Here is a 21220-nt window from a genome sequence, read left to right as displayed (position 1 = left end):
TACCTACTCTTACTGGCCTTGAATCTATCCTACATCTAAAGAATGAAACCTAGATATTTGAGGTTTTATTACACTATTCTACATGTAAACAAATCGTTAAGCTCTCAAGTTCAACGACAAACAGTACACACTTCCACGCAAGCGTGTTTTAGGCATTTGACTCGTACACACTAACGTGTTTTTAAACACGTGCAGGAAGCACTCGCCTAACCCAAATAAATATTTGCCGGTAATTTTATTTTCCCTCGCAAACACGAGAGAAACGGCGAAACAACTTATCGCCTTCATCGAGTTCTCTGGCGAATCAAGAGCCTCGGACCCTGATGACGTCATCGACCTAAAAATTCCATTCAACAAGTCGGAATCTTGACACTGAACGCCTTGCAATAACGCCAACCACTAGACTCCCGCGAGATGAATAGCATCAAAACGTGGGGAGGGCATCGAAGACGCTCAGTCCATCACCTTAGACTTTCTCATACGGGATATAATCAGCATAGGTCTACGTGTCAAAAGAGCTTCACTCTAAGTAGCAGCTCCTGGGAATATGTTCAAACAGATCTTAACGGTAGACTGTTTCTGTGCCTGGTTCCTAGTAAAGGGTAGATGAGGAGGAAGAGGAGGAAGAGGGGTAGCAGAAACCAAATGTCTTGGGAACTGCAGGTGAGGGACGAAATGGCTTCTTGCGCCTGAGCTCGCGTGTATGTGTGCAAGAGAGTTGGCCCACCTCCAGAGAGTGATGTGGGGTACTATTTGTGACTATGAGGATGAGGGGGAGTGGAGATAAGATACAGGAGGGGGAGGAGGAGGAGGAGGAGGAGAAAGAAAACTTGGAGGTTAGGGGGCGTTTTGGGGAGGTGGAGGCGTTCGCGTCGTCGTCGGAGAGGTAGAAGAAGGCGCGACCCCAAGCCAGCATCAGACCAGGTGCTTATTTCACCGCAGCTCGCAAAGAACGTTACTGCTTCGTCTCTCGCCAGCGTCTCAGAACAGAGGAGGTGAGTAGAAAGAGGTTTCGCCAGCGTTTCTCGCGCCTCTCCCAGGCAAACTTGTGACAAATTCGTTTGAGGGACAAAGGTCAAGGACGCTTAAGGCCCCTGAATGGAAAGACCTTCGCGTATTACTTCCGAAAGTTAAGGAAAACGTGCCCTCGTTTAGAGATCAAAGTGATTTGCCAGTGGAAATGAACTGCATAGTTCGTGCGAGTGGAGTCTCAATCAATATTATTTAAAGGTTTCTCGCGTGAGGATTTCTGTATTAATAGAAAATAAAAATGCTGATTTCATTACAGCAAAAGCGATCTTTCACTTAAGCCACTTGCCTTTGTGCCTGAAATTACTGTCTGACATCTGACGTCAATGGTCTGGACGCAAATTTATAGACACCGTTTCACAACTCGATTTTCATCCCATATCATTGCAACCATTTCATCGTGAATGTAATCAACTAGTGAAATTTATTGATTTTAAAGGGAAAGTATAAACCCATTTTCATATATCTCTGTTCGGACCAACATCCTCGTTTTCTATGAAGACATTTACTGACACAACGTTGCAAAGAAAGTGGACTACAAATTGCTAAATGAGTTTCATTTAGTAATTCTCGAAACTCTTGGGAATTTTGCAAAGTCAAAAGTCTTCCAAGACGGATGACATTCGTTTAACCTCTTCGAGACACGAATTCTTTGCTTCGGCATTTCATTTATTATTCTCCTGTTGTAGCAGGGTGGGGGAGGGGGTAAAATTCTGTTTTATGTCAAGACTTCCAATACGTAACTTTTGAACTAGACAGTGGATAAAAAGTATTATGAATTTATAGCACAAAAATATGCAGGCTGCAATCACATCAGTATGCATGCAAACATAAACACTTTTGCATACAAGCATAACTGAATGTATTTGTACGCAAAATTTCACATAACTATTGTGGAGTAAGTTTTCCAATTTAAATATCAAAACGTGTTTTCAGACATCTCTTAGAATGTACGTCTTATGTCCTGACATATCTTAAAAGCAAAGTAACAACAATAATCAGTTTTTAATGCACAATACGTAATGAGTGGATTTCCCAGTATTTCTACTAGCATTTATATGTGGATGTACAATAGTGTAAACTGATGGTGTTAATCGTTTGAAAAAGTGTAAGATACAGTATTTTCTTTCATTTCGTAATGTCCTAGAGTATATACAAGTTCTCAGTACCATCCTGTATTGGGACCTGACTTCCTTTCTCTGTAACAAGTGTTCATACTCATTACTTATCATCAATATGAAAGACAAGTGCATATTGCATACACCGACCTGATATTTTCCATAAATAATTTACAAACAATTCTTGCATTCCTAATTAAAAACTGAACTGCAAGTGCATTTCTCAATAATATTCTGAATAAAAACCATTATTAATGGTGAATTTGTTCATATAAACGCGTACTGAACATCAATTCTCTGTTCAAACGTGAGCAGTATGGGAATTTCTGAATATAAACGTGAATCGAACATGAATGACGTAGAGTGCATTGCGCAGATGCACAAAAAATTAGCAAAATAATCAAGAAGTGCGCACTTAATGTTTACATTCATGCCATTCAGTCTCCTTCTATGACGTCATCATGACGTCAGCAACGATCAACAAAAACTGACGATAGATTTTAATACTGACTTGGTTACAGTTTTCATTTACAATTGGAATGTACATTTTTTTTTGTCAATTTCCTGTCTTATATAATAAAAATAGCCCTCTCTCTCTCTCTCTCTCTCTCTCTCCTGAATGGATATGTGTGGGTGTTAAAAAAGCAATTTCAGAACATAATTCTGTTATTCTCCACATCCTCCAAACACTTTCAAAGCAATCGTCTCTGAATTCCTTCATTATGCCTCACAATTCCCCAGCACTTCTAAATCAGGCGCAAGCTGCAATGGACAGGCTGAACCCCATGTTGCACACTGCAACAGCAATGATAGTGACGTAAGAAGTCTCCGGCATTGCAGACGGTATTAAGGAAAGTCGCCCACTTTGCATAATCAGATTTCTCTTTAGGTATGAATATGCTTCGTGACTGACTGCATTTGAATGATTCTATTGTGTGTGTGTGTGTGTGTGTGTGTGTGTGTGTGTGTGTGTGTGTGTGTGTGCGCGCGCGCGCGCCATAAAGGAAATATTTTGCTTGCTTTATGCCTTAAGGAAATGGACCCAGTAGTATGCAGCATGATGTATACAAATGATGTATACAACGAGTACAGCTTCTTTGTCATCTTGTCAGTTGTGGCAAACCAAGAAAAGTGGCTCAATGAACAAGGCATTATTTTACTTAAGATGAAATAATTTTCAGCGCTGAAGCAACAGCAGCAGCAGTCTCTCTGGACAAAAACATTTTACTTGTTTGGCTACTGTTACTGGGAATGCAAGCTATACTGTCATATCTCAGGAGCCTTAATGCCTACTGCAGTAAATAAGAAAAAATATGCATAAAAACATCACTTTATCATTTATAGACTTTTCGCATAAACGAAAACTCTACAGACAGGAACCAAACGAGAATTGTTTTTATGCTACCCAAGTTTATATAAAGTGAAAATAAATTCATTTAAAAGAGAAATGCACTCACAATATCTTGCTTTCTTTGTCAAAAAATCGCACTAATTAAATAAATACGTAAATACAAATGAAAGGATAAACATTTCGATATACTATGTATTGCAGTTTTTTTAACAAACTTGGTTACATGGTTTTATGTTTATACCAGGCCAAAATAAACACAAGATTTACTACCAAGTTACCGGCAAATTAGGCCAAGTTAAAAGAAGCCAACTCAACAAAACAAAAAAAGGGGGGGGAGGGGGGTGGGGGTGACTTCTCTTTTACTTAATGACAGCAAACGTGAGGACGAAGAGGAGAAGACAAAGCGTAAGAAGACACACGGGTTGTCATAACAGAACACCGTTGCCATAACTGTTGCATCATGATCCCCGTCCGTTGACAGTGCCCTGATTACGTGCGTGCGTCCCGTTGCGTCAGCTGGGATATGGCACCTTCGCGCGGTGCTCCTACCATAGCATTGTTACTCGCCACATATCGCAGATTTTTATCTGGGGGGGGGATAGAGGTAAGTGTTTTCTGATATATTCAAATTCTTTCTTCACAGTAGGAAAGAAGCGTCTTGAGTACTTCGGTTTCATGTAATCATCGAAGTCTAACAGGTGGGAGGACTATCGGCAGTCTCCTGTATTAGAACACTTTGTTGTCCTACTTTCAGTTTGCCGAGTCTCTCCAGACCGGTGCGACATGAAAGTTTGAGGTTGGCCGTCTTGTCAGCCTTTGCATAATGAATATAGACAGAAATGTCCTCAGTGTGCGGTAATCGTGTCTCCAGCGAGACTGTCTTACTCTACTCAAAATTTTGCCCGTGTTCCGAGTGGTTTAAAGACAGAATGTAAGGGCTTCAAGTCCCATAAGAAATGGGAAACCTTCAAGACCCATAAGAAATGGGAAACCCACATAGTAGCCGAGACAGTGATTGGGCACGAACGGACAAAATATTGCTTTCTCTAGTGACCATGACCATCGAATTAGAGCTTGCTGTGATTAAAACTCAACTAAGCGCCACCCTGCATACTAGCTAAATCAATTGCTGAAAAGCCATGCAAAGAACTTCATTCCTCCAGAAGGAGTAAGAAGAAATCAGTTAAAACACAACGTAGTGTCCTTCAGTTATCAGGCAACTGGCATCCTCCTCTTTATTAAGCTCTTAGTTTATTTACAGGACTTCTGCTATGGCCAATCTAATCCTCTAGTCATTCCTACATCTCTCACTTTGTTATCCTATAGCATCATTCCTCCGAGTGATTCATTCAGGTGATTCATTCAGGAGCCCAGCCGAAAGAGTGACTTTGACGTTCCCTCCCTCAGAAGTTCCGACTTGGGTCTCCCTCGAGTCATCCAAATCTAAAATCCTACCACAGCCTTACACGAACATAAGATTCTAATTGATTAAAACAAAGTCCTACCATAATCCTACGTAGGCATGAAGTTCTACCTAATAATTTCATAAACATGTTATACATTATTTATTTATACACTGAATTCTACCCTGGTCACTCTGGGATTGAAAGCAGTTTTGTGGTCTTACACTGGCAAAAAATATAATTTTTTTCAAGGATCTACTCATGTTTTGCACAAGCCCTTCAAAAAATAGTGGATCTATCTAAGAACCTTAATGAAATAAAATCCTACACAAGTCCTAACTGAGACAAGAAGCCTTTCTAGGATCCAACCAGAACTTCATATTGACCTTACACTACAATGGCTCTACAGAAACATAGGGTCCTTCTTTAGGATCCTACAAGAGTCGTTCCTCCCAAGATCTTTCAACAATCTGCATTACCTCTACAGAAATGGCCATTTCTAGATTTCTGCACTGGCCCTACAACAGAATGTCTCTCAGGAAACTACAGGAAATTTTTCATGAAAAAGACACACAGTGACCAGTGTCCTACGAACTTGAAACGAAACACACAGTTAAGGACCACCGGGTCTCCTGAAGGCCGTTCGGTCTTGGAGGCCTTGAACAAACACATGTGGAGAAGCCTGACAGACTCGCACAACGCGAAGACTTTGCCCACTTGACCTTTGGCAGCAAGGAGACTCTGCGTTTGCCAGAGAACACACAGAATAATGTTGCAGTCTCCCTTTCGTTGGTTCTACGATCTTTCGGGTCACAGAGAAATTAGATGTTTGTGTATGAAAAAAGTCAAATTATGTTGATTTGGTCGACGTTATTCGCGCAAGCGTTTTGTAATGCCCTGATCACTATTCATGTGACAAATTCATAAATATAAATCAGTTATGTTTATGTTGGAATTCCTTCACTGAATACCTAAAGAAAAACAAACACACGAGATCCTGAAGTAATCCCGTCTCTTAAAATTGTATAATTGTGACGATAAACCTCAAATAACCAGTTAGACATTTTATATTGTCTATAGTCATATATCTGAAAAATAATTTGGCCGAGTTGTTTATCCATAGTACATTGCGTGCACATGGAATATATAAACACAATTTGTTCAACAAATCGTAATCAATAAAGTTTGAAATTCCCAGAAACTGATAAAAGGAACATTACTCTTGTTTTCGTGTACAGAGCCGAGTAACCGTGTGATCTACTGTTGTTATTATTATCATCATTCATGTAAAGTAGTTAATCAGACAACTGAATCATTACTAGATCCAAAAAAGGGTTGGAGCCAAGGCTTTGTATTATATCAGATTGAGTAAAAAAATCAGGTTTATTATTTTTTTTCGATTCGCACCAGAAATAAGATTATCTGTTTCGCCAGGAATCCGGTGCAGAAAGAGGACACATATTCTCATTCTTTCTGCAACGAAATTAAAAGCACTTTCCATCAGTGCCAGGCCCGAGGCCACCGTACTTAATTACACTTCCAAACTAATTCTTGTCACGGGTGCAAAAACAAGCTCATCCCGAGACATCTTAAACAATATGTTCTTCGTGTGAAACAATTCTGTGAAGCGTAAAGACAAAATTCCAAGTGAGTGTGATAAAATTAAAAACATAAAATCCCGTCGCCATTAACTGAAATAAGTTCATTATAACAAATTTTCCGAGACTGCAGCAGGTGAAAAAGAATAAGTAGTTTCCTTTCGTGTAAAATGATGTTGTGATATTCGGAAAAACGAAGAAAAAGTATATAAACTAAAAATAAACAGTAAAACAAAGTTGTGACATTCGGAAAAATAAAAGATTACAAAAGCGAAAAATAAACAGTACAATAATGTTGTGATTTTTTGCAAGGAAAAAATTACAAAAACTAAAAATAAACAGTAAAATGTTGTGATATTTTGAAAAATCAAGAAAAAAATTATAAAAGCCAAAGATAAACAAAAACAACTTCAACAGCGACAGAAAAATGCCGTTTACGTAAAACAATAATTATGGAAGGGTTAAGAAAAAAAAACAGATCAGATAAAACCGTTGTCTTTAATGTCCCGATTTTTCTCATAAATTCTCTTAACAGCATAGTTTTTTTTATTTTAAATGCAGTGATCTATATATATACATATATATAATATATAATATATATATATATATATATAAATATATAAATATAATATATATATATATATATATATATATATATATATATTATATGTATGTATGTATGTATGTATAATACATATATAATATATATGTGTATATATAAAATGTAAGTATTAAAAAATAACTACTATATATATATATGTATGTATGTATGTATGTATGTATAATACATATATATATAATATATGTGTATATATAAATGTACGTATTAAAAAATAACTACAACAATGGACAAACAGCCTAACATTTACTTCAATTACTTTCATAACACACTGGTATATTACTTTATAACTTTTGCATTCCCTTATATCAACTTATTACTTGAGTCAATTTCTGCAAATGTTCCCTCCATGACTTCATTATTAACCCAATTCTCGGGATAGGTTGTAGTAACTTCAGTTGTTTACCGAATGAGCATGAACAAGCGATTTAAATAAAAACATTATACGAGACTACGTTGAAGTTAACCCACGTTGGCATAATTGCCAGTGGGTCACTCTTACATTTAGTTTAATAATAAATCAAAAGTTTACAATGCTGAAATTGATCGTGATATAAAACGCATCGTACAAGGTACATGTAAAAATGAGAGAGAGAGAGAGAGAGAGAGAGAGAGAGAGAGAGAGAGAGAGAGAGCAAAAGTAATAACCGACAACTTCCGGGACGCATTCCTCTGCATCCACCAATGAACAGGCGCCACGTCACTATCACCAAGCGGGAGGAAAAATAACTGCTGACATAAAAATGGATTACAATAAAACGAGAGTCCTTGTATACAACGAGCAAGTGGGAGAGATATTGCGACTGTTGGCAGCTCTCCCGCTGCCCATTTTGTTATCACCTTATTTACTTGCTTTTCTTTTCGTCCCCCAAGTGGTCATTAGTCTTTGATGAAGAAGCTAGTGCTTTAAAAGCTTTCATGTTGAATTAAGTTGAGTCCTGCGTGCAGCAAGGGCACTGGATGAGTGACGGAACTACAGATAACTAAAGTGCCACATTCACTGAATAGGTTAACAGCACTACGTACTCCTCAGGAAATAATATATTTTTCTATAACTGTCACGTTACACAACCAGAGACCAGGGTACAATCCCATTGAGATATGTATATTTGGGGCTTGATATATACGTGAATATACAAACGTCATGTGTGGTTACATGAAAACACACACACACACACACACATATATATATATATGCATGTGTATATATATATATATATATATATATATATATATATATATATATATATATATATATCTATCACATGCATATATATACAAACAAAATATAATGCCCTAATTTACCCTCCAGAGAAAAAGGAAAAAAAAAACTCAAATGAAAGAGCGGGGAAAAGTAGTAGGGGCGCATATCTCTTGAAAAATGGAACAATGTAAGACACACAGAAAATGAAAAAGGGGACATGATTCCGCATCCTGTCAGTTAACGGAAATAAGCAATCGAACGATCTGAGGATTTGTAATTTACACAAAGTAATGTGTGCAGTGGAGGCCTGGTGATATGTGCTGAGAGACCACCTACGAGAATGAGATTCTCTCAAAAGCCTCAAGATAGCAGAGGTCAAAAGAGTACCTGTAGCAAAGAGAGTTCGTCTACCTTTTTGGCGGTGGATAATGAAACTAGATAAGATATTAAACATACATTTTTGACAAGATCAGATTAAATCCTGATGAGAATGAAAGCAAAGATAATTACTTCAAGGAGGTACTGAGAAAGTTAATTATTTCCTATTGTAACTGACTTGAAAACAGTCTGATTAAAACACCCAAAATCTTTAAACATATATATGAAACAAGTCCAACCAAGTTATCGTTTCAAGCCTATCCTAGAATGAACCGACCACCCCAAAATACTCGAGAGTTTAATGTTATTCTAAGATTTACTCAAACACGTTCAAAATTTTAGAACAGGAGAGTGACAGAGGCTGATGACTTATCATAAAGAGGAATCATTGGCAAGAACACGAGAAAAAAATAGGGCAAACATAATAAAACTGAAAGCCATCAGAAATGGGAAAGACAGAAGCTGAACACTACGACGGATTTATTGTGGATAAACAATAAGCCAGAAACGACTTTACTGAGAGGTATAAAGCTACAAACGGAAGTTTGGCCAAAACACTGTCAGCCTCAGTCAAAAAACTGAGATCTATCGAAGAGATCAGGAAAGATTCTACAAAGACGTGAACACATAATGGCTAAACATCAGGAACATGGGAGAGGTCAAAAGATTTCGCCTTGTGAAAGTCTTAACACCGATCCGAAACAAAAATATTAGACTGAAGGAGTTATGGAGACACAGGGGAAAAATTCTAAACACTTGAGCAATGGTTGGAATCAAGACCGAGGGAAAATGTTAGGAATTACAAGGGGGCGTAAATACTGGTGAAATTATTAAATGCTTATGCAAAAGGAATTGTTAGTGTCTTGATTTTCTTAGAAACTATATCCTGTTAGGAAGCACGTATACATGTATAAGTGTATGTATATGTGTATGTATATATATATATATATATATATATATATATATATATATATATATATATATATATATATAAAATAAAGGAGCCCATAAAAACGCCAAAATATAGAGAGAAAATACTATATTTCAGAGACTGCTGTCTCTACCTGAAGAGGGGGAGACAGAAGTCCTCTGAAATATAGTATTTTCTCTCTATATTTTGGCGTTTTTGTGGGCTCCTTTTATTGGATGGAATTCTGTTGTAACAGAACATTTTACCAGTATATATAAATACACATATCCTGTAGTTTTATAAAATATATTTCTTGTACAGCAACTACAGAAGGATTTTACATCATTGTGGATTGTATCCCCATTTACTTAAAAAGGTCGACATAGTACCTAGCTTCTGGTATATATATATATATATACTATGTATGTATGTGTATATTATATATATATATCTATATATATATATATATATACATATATATATATATATAAAAAAAAAATGTTATGCTGCAATGCGCGCGCGCAAGTGAGTGTGTGTAAGAAGGATCATCAAGTCCCAAGAAGAAATAATACATACTACAGTTTACTGTTGAGCATACCACGAAATTGCCTATCGGTATGCTTCTTAAATTAACTTTTCTATTTACAACATTAATATCACAGAACAGAGAAACGACAATAAGACGAATGAAAAGAAAACACCGAAACAGAAAGAAGAGTCAGGAGAAAAACACAATAACAAACACAAGAGATCGCCTCCGAGACTCGAGTAAACATGGCTTGATTACTCACGGCACATCTGTCATTTTTGAACGCTTGTACGGCTTCACGTGCCAAGAGAGAGAGAGAGAGAGAGAGAGAGAGAGAGAGAGAGAGAGAGAGAGAGAGAGATTGGGCGGGGGGGGGGGGGGGGGGGGGGGGGAGGGGGGGGGGGATAAAGAAGACGGTGAGGTAAAAGGTGACAAGAGAGAAAACCATACTAGTAAGAAGACGAAGATGCAGAAAAAGATGGAAATAGAAATGAAACGAGAAGTACAGAGACAACAAAAGACGGAAAGGAATGAGAACAACGCAGACAGACGGAGACAGGTAGACAAATACAAAAATAAGAGAGCAAACATACAGCCAGACATACAGTACATAAAAATATAAGAATCTACACTAAAATGCACAATTAATTCTGGTTATCGTCATATGTGAGCAATTACTAAGAAAAAATATTTTTTAATTATATTGTACCCCACTAATCAGGGATGCCCTTTCCCAATTTATACGCCTTAAAATAGAACAATAGTGTCCGATGGAGACCGCAGACTTCTGAAGAGGACTTCAATTAGGTTACTGGAGAAAACTAAATGCATCTATAGTAAGTATATATATATATAATATGTATATATATATATAATTAATATATATAATAATATGTATATATATATATATATATCATATCATTATATATATATCATCATATAAAGCGCAAAATTCACTTTAATTAAGTGTAAATCCCATAAACAAAAATATATCCTTAGTAATATGAATAACACCGCGAAGAAAATATCCCTAAATATATTGTACAATCATCATCACCGCTCTAACACTTCGTGACGCACAGGGCCAGTGTGAAATTCCGCCACTCACGTCTCTCTCGCGCTCTTCCACAAACCTCAGCCATCTGCAGATTCCCGTCCCATTGTTCTCATCCAAGTAGGTCTAGGTCTTCTAACTCTGTTCGTGCCCATCTCTGTGAAGGACACGTCCGTACAATCACCCTCGTCCTTTCATTTATCATCTCGTGTACGTAAGAAAATTCTTTAATTTCCCTCAATGGTATTTCTAACTCTATCTTGCCATCTGACTCCTATTATTCTTCTTGAATTTTTATTCTCAAATCTACAGTTTTCGGCTAAAATTTCATGTTATACTAATACTCACGCTCGTATGGCAATAGTACTGGTGCTAGATGTAATTATAATCTTAATTTTGCATCTAAGTTAAGGTTAAGTCTAATTTGTTTCCCAAACTTACTCAGCCTAGCCTGTTCATTGCTTAATTTCTTATTCTCTTATTTAGTCTTGTACTAACTTCCAACTCTATAGAGTAAAAGAATACCAACCTTAACGAAGTAAATACACAAGAACTCTCTGAAAATTACTCGTATACATATTGACAACTTACTAATATGTTCTACAATGAGAGAGAGAGAGAGAGGACGAAGTTGGAGAGAGAGAGATGAGAAGAGAGAGAGAGAGAGAGAGAGAGAGAGAGAGAGAGAGAGAGAGAGAGCGTATCTATTCGAAATCGGGTGCTTCCTTTAGAGTCCCAATATTCCAGGAGACTTATCATTTATCATAATAATTCGACCTAATTCCGGCACCCTCCTTTACCAGCCCAACTCTCCACCAAGGCATACGCCCCATCCTTGCCCCTCCTAACCACTCCCTAACCGTGGGCATACCACTATCGATGCCAGGTATCTGTCAACCTGTCAATGAAGAGAAGGTAGGAGAGAACGCATGGCTAGAAATATCTCTCACCAGTGCCCTCTTTCTCTCGTCTCGGTGTTTCCTCAATATTTTGCCTCTCTCTCTCTCTCTCTCTCTCTCTCTCTCTCTCTCTCTCTCTCTCTCTCTCTCCAAAACATAATTTACTGAAAGATATGTGCATATAATAACATTCTTTTCTGTGAATCTACTAAGATGTATCATTTATCAATACGTGTAAATTAAATAAAGCAACAATTCTCTCTCTCTCTCTCTCTCTCTCTCTCTCTCTCTCTCTCTCTCTCTCTCTCTCTCATTTCTTATTCTTAAAAACCAGTAACATCAAATTCCTTACATTTCTTAGGGAAGAAACGCAGTGTTGGTCCGAAACTTTTTTTTTTTTTTTTTTTTTTTCAGTTGCTACATGAATTTCAGTTCTTTATTTTTCTATTAAATTTCCCCTACCAACACATTTTTTCAGGTCCTTATTTGGAAGAGGCAAATAAATCTTAATATATCCTTAAAATACATCATTTTCGATACTAACATCGACATAGATTACAACATATCTCCGACGCTCCCTACTATGCCCTATATGTATGGCCTCCCTAATACACATAAAATGAGTATACCAAAGAGACCCATAACCACTTCATTAAGATCTCCAGTCTATAATTTATCATCGTGGTTAGCTATAGTCATGGGTACTCTCCGGACTCACAAGGAAAAAGCTAATACAAATTTATTCTCTTTATTACTGGAATGCCAAATACCTGACTTACGTGATCCACGCCCATTATCAACGTTCCCCAGAAGGCAGTAGATGGGCGGCATAACCACAACAAACCAGAATCACTAAAATAGTCAGAAGAACAAGTAATAACTAAAAGTGAATAATCAATTTTCGTAAATCGTTAAGGTCTCAAATGTATTTCTAACTTGCACCAAGACTTAATACACAGAATCTATTAAGGTCTCAAGTGCATTTCTAACTTATACCAAGATTTTAATACACAGAATCTAAGTGAAAATTGATGACACTGTTGTGATTTTTCCACGTTGCAAGAAACGGATGGGAACACGCTTAGCCACTGAAATAAAAGAAGAGAAAATGAAGCACCTAGAAGAGATGATATAAACATATTTGTAAGAAATGAACTTAATGGGAAAAATTACGAAAAGAAGTGGACAAGCGCTGATAACACCTTCAAGCACTAAGAGCTAATGTTACGTGTTAAAGTAAGCAGTGACATTAAAACATCGCCTTCATTTAAGAAGTGTAAGTGAAGACCTCCACGACAAAATGGGTCTATGATAACTTCCTTAAATGAACTCACTTTGAAGCTTGACTTGAAAATCGTGATTTTATGAAAACGAGTGAAGTCGCAAGTTACGTTTAAGAAGTGAAATCACAAAACCGCCAAGAGAAAGAAGTGCAGCTACAAGGACAGCTTCGTTTGAGAAGTAGAGTTATACCACAGGTTCGTGAAAGAAGTACTACATTCGTATCCGGCCAGTGACAAAAAAGATTCTTTAACTTAATTCTGCTAAAGAAATGCAATGAAGAAAGAACAGCAACTGCAACAGCTTCCAGAAGGAAGTGCATTTGAAACATAACTTCGATAATAAAGCGTAATTATTAGCCAATATCAATGGGCATGGTTATGTACTATAAATTCCACGAAAGAAGTGCAATCACAGTCTGAAGAAGAAGTGATACTGTAACCGCTACAAGAGTGAACTGTAGACCTAAAAGCTCCAAGACACTTCTCTCAGCTCCCTGAGAGAATGAAGTGCAATAGTTTTTTCCGTGTATACAATTAAATCAGCTTGAAAGGAAATACAGGCACTTACGAGGAACTGGGAAAAAAAACATGAACTTTTAGAGAAATCTGAAGTATTGTTATAAAAGAAGTCGAGGGCAAAGCAGACAGATCCTCTTCGTCAAAAAAAATCAAAACGGAAGCAGCAATAGATTTCTAAAGCAAAAGAAAAGGGGGAAAAAATTCACATGAAAAATCAGGCAAGGGGTGGCTTGGTTGGTTTTACCAGACGTATAATCACAGGAATAAAACGAATTTCGAGGAAAATAATAATTTAACATTTAAATCCTAAAATAACATGCCTGTTCTATATTTCACAAGAGTTAACTGTTTCTTTTCTGTATCATCACATAAACAAATGTCTCTGTCCTTATTAAGTTTTTATATACATGTATGTGCGTCGTGTTTTCAAGTAAATATATACATATATACTATATATATAGTATATATATATATATATATATATATATATATATATATATATATCTATATATATATATATATTATATATATATATATATATATATATTATATATATATATATAGATATATATATATATATATATATATATATATATAGAGATATATAATATATATATATATATAGAGAGAGAGAGAGAGAGAGAGAGAGAGTGAGAGAGAGAGAGAGAGATTAAATACATAAAAATATATCCAAAACTTTATAACAGAAAAACCTGTTATTGGGGATAATACAGAAATGCAAATATGACATATGTATATATGTATTATAATATATAATATATATATATATATATATATATATATAATATATATTTAACTATAAGCGTGTGTTATTTCCTGTACTTAATGGTAAAAAGACCAATGAAATAACCACATTAAAATACCAAGAGAATAAATGAAAGACTTGAAACAAAAACATCCAATACTTACATAAACTCAGAGACCCGAATTTCGTAAGTATCTTCACAGGTGTGTCGTAGAAATGAATTAGATAAAAAACACCACAAAAATATTGCGAATATTTCATAAAGTGGCACCCTAACAGCATGCACGTGCTCTGAGAGAGAGAGAGAGAGAGAGAGAGAGAGAGAGAGAGAGAGAGAGAGAGAGAGAGAGAGAGAGAGAGAGACTTTGTTATCTGGTATAATACCATTTAGGGCGAGAGGAAGATATAATGAAGACCTAGATAGAGAGAGAGAGAGAGAGAGAGAGAGGAGAGAGAGAGAGAGAGAGAGAGAGAGAGAGAGAGAGAGAGAACTTTGTTACCTGGCATCATATCGTTTAAGGTGAGAAGGAATATAAAATAAAGACTACGTATCTGGCACCATACACCTATATAGAGAGAGGGGGAGATAAGAGATGAAATGATGATTTAGGTATCTGGCATCATGACGTCCATACAAACACACACACACACACAACACAGAGACGAGAGAGAGAGAGAGAGAGAGAGAGAGAGAGAGAGAGAGAGAGAGAGAGAGAGAGAGAGTCACCAAGTATGAAGAACCGACAACCTTATTTTTTTTTCTAACATCAAAGCTCTTCCACCCTAAACATAATTTTGCTTTTAATAAAACATAAATCTTCATTAAAACTTTTTTTATTTGCTTTCGTTATTTTATTTTCGCGTGAGATACACCGCTGAATTCTGACAGCTCCGTCAGTCTTCGTGCCAAAATTCGATTACCAATTTTGGCGATACGATCACAAGACTTAGAGTTTCTACTCAGACGATAAAATTCACCGTCAACAGAGAATTGTGTGTTGCGATAATATACGACGATTCTTGGGCTTCTGTTTGTTTTGAAAAAAGTATAAAACACTTCGGTTGAAAATCTCTATTATTTTCCGCAATAAACTATTACGAGGTCTTGGTATTTTCCACCTTAAAAAAAGATAAACCACATTGATACAGAACATCACTACCCCATCTTTCGGTCTTAAAATATGATGTTCTGGGTTTTTATTATGTCAGAAAGGATATGATAAACCACTGATAAAATATTACATCTTCCATCAGAAAATCAGGATCTCTGGATTTAGTAGTTTCAAAAACAAATACAATATAAAGAGCTGAAAAATAGGTTTGTGATTACGCGCTGATTATCTGTGCTTCCGGAGTATTAAATTTGCTAAAACTCGCTATACTGACGAAGAATGTAAATTTTGTGACCTTAGATCGTATTTCAATCCTGCAAAATTACTTCGCGTAAAGGAAAGTGGCTAGTCTTAAAGACAATTTTTTTTTTATCTAGAAACGTAATTCAGTTTTTCATGCTCTACAAACGTTGTGGTAAATTGAAGAAGGCAGTTGTAAGAGCATCAAGAGAATGAAAAGCAAATAACTTGAAACTACATAGAACAGCGACGCTCTTATCCAGACGAGGTACCGCTGGGGTACAAAAAAAAAATAATAACAGCAAAACAGCAAGAAAACCAGGAAGCACTCAGATATCGCACATTTTTGGTAAGATTCCCCTCCCACCACCTCAAAAAAAAAAATAATAAATAAATAAAATAAAATCTTGAACCCGCAGTACATTGACCAAGCAACCGATAAAACTTTTCTGAAACTTATCAAAAACCTTTGACGATATCTTTCGGATAATTAGACGGTCAAACAAATACAATATAAAGGGATTTATGAAGGGAAGGGGAACAACAGATGGTATATTTTGTCTGAGGCAAATAATGGAGAAATTCGGGGAAAGACAAAGGGACCTACATATGGTATTCATTGACCTTGAAAAGGCTTATGACAGAGTCCCGAGACAAGAGGTATGGAGGAGCCTGAGGGAGAAGATGGTGCCAGAGAAGTATGTGCGATTGATACAAGAGATGTACCGGAATGTATTTACCAGAGTGAGGAGCAGTGTTGGGGAGACAGAAGGTTTTGAGGTGAGAGTAGGATTACACCAGGGGTCGGCTCTGAGCCCATTTATCTTTAACATAGTGATGGATGTTATAATAGAGGAAGTAAGGGAGACAGTACCATGGAACATATTGTAATGGGGCTGATATTGTTCTGTGTGCAGAGGGAGCAGGGAAGATCTGGAAGTGAAATTGGGAAAGATGGAGACAAGTACTGGAGGACAGAGGAATGAGAATAAGTAGATCCAAGACAGAATATGTGTACCACCACTGAGGGGGATGATAGAGAAAGTATTCAGCTTGGTGGAGAGCAAATAAGGAGAGTTGATAAGTTTAAGTATTTGGGATCTTTTGTTTAACGCTGGAGGAAGTATGGAAGAAGAAGTAAAAAACATCGGGTACAGGCAGGCTGAATGGAACAACTGGAGAGCGGTCCTCGGGAGTTCTTTGTGACAAAAGAGTGCCGCTTAGGTTAAAAAGGAAATTTCACAAGACGGTGGTAAGAACAGCAATGCTGTATGGTACGGAAACAGCAAGCATGAGAAAAGCAGAGCAGAAGAAGATGGATGTGGCAGAAATTGAGAATTGCTTAGGTGGATGTCTGGGGAGGTAACAAGAGTGGATATAGGATCAGAAATGACTACATAAGGGGGTCAACTAAGGTTGTGGAAGTATCAGAAGAAAGGTGCAGGAGGGGAGGCTGAGATGGTATGGACACCTGTTGAGGAGAGATGAGGACCACGCTGGGAGACATACTAGGGAGTGGAGGTGCAAGGAAGAAGAAAGAGAGGGAGACCAAGAAAGAGATGGAAGGACTGTGTGAGAGGAGATTTACATGAGAAGGGAATTGATGAGGCAGAAGTGCAAGATAGAAATAGATGGAAACGGCTCATCCGAAACGGCGACTCCATATAAAAATGGGAAAAAGCTGGGAAGAAGAAGACGGTCAAACAAAGAAAAGTGCCCTTCGAGAAGATAGCAAATAATTTTTAAAATATTTTAACTAAAATATGAAAAAAATAAACGTACCTTGGACAGGAATTCACTTGCACATAGCGAAAACTCAACACTAACTCCATGGTACTTACCACCTGAGGAGAAAATAAAACACGAATTAAAATATGACAAAACAACCGTGAGAACTAGGGTCTAGTAGCCAGCCAAAAAAAAAAAAAAAACACTAAAAAAAAAAACTAACGTAAAAAAAAAAAACTTTCGTTGCCCAAAATCTCAGGCTTTGGTGGCCATCAAAACAAAGCTCTTCATCGGCCACCCAAAATTGCTGGACCCTGAATCAGAGGTATTGAGTGATTTAATGGTCAAAAGAACAATTGGTTATGCTCCAATTTTTTCCTTTCTTCAATACTTTACTCTCGTTTCTTTCCTCACTTTCGGCCCGCTGCCTTTGCATTACTTGGCCAGGCAACTGGTTCAGTTCTATCCCTTTTTTTTAACATTTTATTATCATGATAGATGCCTTGGAGGAAAATGAAGGTTTACCTGAAAATACATAACTTGACCTGGGTCACAGACTTGTAAACATCAAAGTGTGAAGAAGCATTTTTGAAAGAAGGAATGCAGCCCACCCCAAAAATACCTAAAATACCTCAACTTTGAGCTAAGGCTAAATATAACCTCAACTTCAATATAAGAAGCAAAGCCAATTTCTCCAAATACTAATTTCATAAGACATATTGAGTTGAGAGACATTTTATTTATTTATTTACTTAGCCACTCATTCATTTATATTCTGGGAAATGTAAATAAGCAACATATATAAAGACATAAAAGCAAAGCTAACAATGCTGTCGAAAATAAGACACCAGATTCTTCTGTTATTTCTATCCAATGCACTCCAAGGTCGGAGCAAGGATAAATCGCCTACGCTGTTTACTTTACCGTTACTACTGCTGTCGTTGTCGTCGTTATCAACTTCATTTTGTTATTATTTTCCCTACTGGTCTCGTGTATAATTTTTGCTATAGCTGCTGATATTATTATTATTATTATTATTATTATTATTATTTTTGATTATTATTATTGATTATTATTATTATTATTATTATATTATTATGAATGTTGTTGCTGTTTATGTACACAATACATGCTCTTCCACATACAGTCACTGACTTGACCAGCTAGAAGCCACATACAAAAATGAAATGTTCACCATTGAAAAAACAGAGGCGAAGACTTAAACAAAAACTAAATTGTTAATAAGTAAATATAATAGTGATTGTTACAAAACACAAATATATCTTATGACATAAAAACACGAAAGAGACATTGGTGTATGTTTATTATTATTATTATTATTAGTAGTATTATTATTATCAGTAGTAGTAGTAGTAGTAGTAGTTTAAATTACATATTTTTCACTAAATATCAAAAACTAATTTGCATAACAAGTTTCCACAGAACAGAATGCTTATAAACAATTAATCGAGAAAAAAGAAGCATAGTAAATTAGAGATAATGATGCTATAGACGCAAACACTAAAACAAATCATTCTGTACATAAGCAATAATAAGCTGAAAGATACGTCAAGAGAGGAAGGTAGCCATCAGAAAAGGTGGTAATAAGTATTTTTTTTTTGTTTTTTTTTTTTTTGTTTGTGGTCGTTTTTTTTTTTTTGGGGGGGGGGGATTAAAATGCCTAAACCTGAGAACTACTGAAAAGTAAAAAATGCGCCGAAGTTTCTCCGGCGCAATCGAGTTTCTATACAGAGTATTATACTACATGAAACTCTCAGCCACAGCCCATGAAACTCGCGGCCACGGCCCATGAAACTTTCAGCAATGGCCCCGGTTGTGGCCTGTACTACTGGCAATTATAGAGGTGACGGACGAAAGATTATGGCTAACTTTAACCTTAAATAAAATGAAAACTACTTGGGCTAGATGGCTGCAATTTGGTATGTTTGATTATTGTAGGGTGGATGATCAACATACCAATTTGCAGCCCTCTAGCCTCAGGGGTTTTTAAGATCTGAGGACGGACAGACAAAGTCGTCTCAATAGTTTCCTTTTACAGAAAACCGAAAAGTGAAAGAAGACCAACCTTAAACTATTGAAACTAACAAGTTAGGCCAGTTGCAAGGATTGAAAACCATTCAACACAAAAACAACTGATCAAAATACGGGCTTGGGTGTTTCTAAAATAAGAAGTCAGCTTGTCTAAGATGAAATTTACACTTGAAAAATAGCGGTCAGGCATATCATTTGAAATAAAAAAGCCAGGCAGCCAGGTAAAAAATATCCTACCATCCATGTGCTCCAAGAATAACACTTGGGAACAATAACTATCTTAGGAATTAGGCACACCAAAAATAAATAAATAATAAATAATAATAATAATATATAACGAAAACTTTTCCTCTGAAGATCTGAAGATTCCAACTCTTGAAATTACGTAAATAGTTATTGTTTTAGCCGCAATAACCTTCATCCCGCGGACAATGGGCCAAAATATAAAGCCCTGCATTTTAAAGACTTCCAAATGCACGAATGGTGCCACAGTTCTAGAATTTCTTTTTGTATTAAGCACCCAGGGTCTGAATGCAAAGATAAATGGTGAAAAATGATCATTTGTGAAAAATTATATCACGGTCGCAGTTACAGTAAACAAAAGCATTAGATGAACAGGAATTAAGATAAGAGAAATGTGGCGTTTTATGTTGCTTACTCATTCTAAAGACAGGCGTTATACAATTAAAACATACTTCTAAGTTTCTAACAGATATTTCCAAGTACTTCAGAGAGAGAGAGAGAGAGAGAGAGAGAGAGAGAGAGAGAGAGAGAGAGAGAGAGAGAGAGAGAGAGAGAGAGAGATTTGTTGGATACGGAGAGTTCAGCAATGTAATTTGCCTTCAGATGGGGAAATTACAAAAGCATTTTCTGAACTGAGAAAGAGAGGAGGCGGGATCTCGTGTCCCCCCCCCCCCAAAATAATAAAAGGAAAGGGAGAGAACCTTTGCTTTTAATAGGTCGAGATACTAAAAAAGAAAAAAAAAGATGCAGGAAGAGAGAGAGAGCGGTAGAGAGAAACCAGGCAGGGGGCCTTCTAGGCAAATGTGGCACACTTAAATATGTGCCAAAGAGCCACCCAGCCTCCCAATCTTAAAACCTAACACTACCAGCACTCCCCTCTCACTCATCCCGAGCGTAGAGACCCCACCATACCCATACCCGCTATCAACTCTTTTTCCCAGTCTGTTCATAATACCCACATGCCCTTTTATCAACATGTGTGTGTGTGTGTGTGTGTGTGTGTGTGTGTGTGTGTGTGTGTGTGTGTGTGTGGTGGAGTTTGAAAGTGAGCTTCCTTGGTCTTGTATCCAAATTTACCCGGTGTTTTCCTGCACTTTCTTGTATTTTTTTTCTTTTTTATCTTCCTGGATTTTTTTATGTAAATATGCAAATCTTAAATTGTCTGGCGTTGATCATTTATCCTCT

At 36.7% G+C, this 21220-nt stretch overlaps 1 protein-coding gene across 1 annotated transcript in view; it reads left to right on the top strand.

The window, feature by feature from the left end:
• The first annotated feature begins 840 nt into the window (after nt 1-840).
• The window catches only part of LOC135203136 (uncharacterized), a 91446-nt gene continuing 71066 nt past the window's right edge, over nt 841-21220 (top strand). The window contains exon 1 of the mRNA XM_064232800.1: nt 841-995. The gene's annotated coding sequence lies outside the window, so the exon portion shown is untranslated. The remainder of the gene's footprint in view (nt 996-21220) is intronic.

Source organism: Macrobrachium nipponense, chromosome 33, assembly GCF_015104395.2.
Source record: "Macrobrachium nipponense isolate FS-2020 chromosome 33, ASM1510439v2, whole genome shotgun sequence".
Lineage (NCBI taxonomy): Eukaryota > Metazoa > Arthropoda > Malacostraca > Decapoda > Palaemonidae > Macrobrachium > Macrobrachium nipponense.
Note: the sequence above shows the minus strand (reverse complement) of the source record. Positions and strands in the feature narration are given on the sequence as shown.